We start from the raw sequence: 1,725 nt of genomic DNA, 5'->3' as shown, positions 1-1,725 counted from the left end.
CATGGCGTTGAATGACTCAAAGGGCCGAATGGCCTACTCCTGTTCCTATTTTCTATGTTTCTATGTTTATCAGGTCATGTTCATGTGAAAGAATTGCCAGCAAAGCACCTTCCCTTTGCTGATAACATTGTCCCCATTTTGGTATCTCCAGTCATTGAGCAACACAGTTTGCAGTGGCCAGACATGCAGGTCATTACGGCAAGCAGGGAGATTGAAGTGCTTTTCTTCCTGCATTGCAAGCAGGCAACCATATTATTATCTCATTACAAGTTTTCAGGGGTTGTTGAATTGAGCTCACATCCTCTATTTTAAGTTGGGCTGTCCAATTTGCTTTAATAATAGCATTTTCAGCATGTCCTGCCACTGACTATGACTTGTGTAAGTACACCCCCAGCTGTCTGTGTTCCTGAAGGTTTGCTGATTAAACCTGACGTTTTCTGACGAGGAGCAATTCTGACTCATCTTTAACCCTAAACAGTATGAGGCTTTCATATAAATTCAAGAACACAATAAACACCCAAAATAAGAAATGCTTGTGGAAAATGAGTGGGCGTTTGAAAGCTGTGAGCAATTGAAGCCATGTCATTGCACCGATGAGAAATGCTGTTGACAGTTGCTCCCAGGGATGGACAAATTCACCAGTGCATCTGTTCAATATTCCAGCAACAACAGAGAGAAAAGCAGAATCCAAGGGCAATGGTTCATTAACTTGACAATCTGTGAGCAAATGATCTTCCCTGTTGTACATATGATGCCCGTGGCATAATGGGACACATTAGGAAGCACAAGCTGTTCAAAAGGGTCAGAGTCCGTTGACGCTTCAGAAGAAGCAGGATTGCAGATACAAATCTCCTACTTTCGCTGAGTTCAAGTAACCTTTGCATCCCCTCTTTCTCCATCCCTCCCCCACCCAAGTTGCACCAGCTTCAAAGTCGGCTTGTTGAGCCTCAATATCTGTAACTTGTTCTCACCGAGCACACAGCTGTTTCCTTTATTATCATTACTTTTTTGCATATCTTTCATTCATGTGTTCAATTTCTCTCCACATCACCGTCTATATCACTTGTTTCCCTTTCCCCTGACTCTGTCTGAAGAAGGGACGCAGCCCGAAACGTCACCTATTCCTTTTCTCCGGAGTTGCTGTCTGACCCGCTGAGTTATACCAGCTTTTTGTGTCTATCTTTTGTACTTTTACTTCCTTTCTTGTCATTGATGAATAGTATTAGGATTTACAGCTAACCTTTAACACTGTCCAAGTAAAGCACTTCAAACTTGAGCCAAGCCCATATAGTATGGAATTGCATTAAATGTATAGCACAAGACTAGCCATACAGGCTAGTGCTCATGTAGAAACATAGAAACATAGAAATTAGGTGCAGGAGGATAGGTGTGGACCTCGTGGCGCAACGGTAGCGCGTCTGACTCCAGATCAGAAGGTTGCGTGTTCGAATCACGTCGAGGTCACAATGATTTCATGTATTTTTCGACACGGACTTGTAGGGCCGAGATGGCCTGTTTCCGTGCTGTAATTGTTATATGGTTATATAGGAGGAGGCTATTCGGCCCATCGAGCCAGCACCGCCATTCATTGTGATCATGGCTGTTCGTCCCGTGCCTGCCTTCTCCCCATATCCTTTGACTCCACTAGCCCCTAGAGCTCTATCTAACTCTCTCTTAAATCCATCCAGTGATTTGGCCTCCACTGCCCTCTGCAGCAGGGAATTC

General features: G+C 44.2%; 1 non-coding gene across 1 annotated transcript; it reads left to right on the top strand.

The window, feature by feature from the left end:
- The first annotated feature begins 1,392 nt into the window (after positions 1-1,392).
- On the top strand, positions 1,393-1,464 carry trnaw-cca (transfer RNA tryptophan (anticodon CCA)). The gene has a single exon. It is a non-coding gene; the product is annotated as a tRNA-Trp (tRNA).
- The last annotated feature ends 261 nt before the right edge of the window (positions 1,465-1,725 follow it).

Source organism: Leucoraja erinacea, chromosome 24 (genome assembly GCF_028641065.1).
Source record: "Leucoraja erinacea ecotype New England chromosome 24, Leri_hhj_1, whole genome shotgun sequence".
In the NCBI taxonomy this organism is placed as follows: Eukaryota; Metazoa; Chordata; class Chondrichthyes; order Rajiformes; family Rajidae; genus Leucoraja; species Leucoraja erinaceus.
This window is presented reverse-complemented; position numbering and strand designations above follow the sequence as displayed.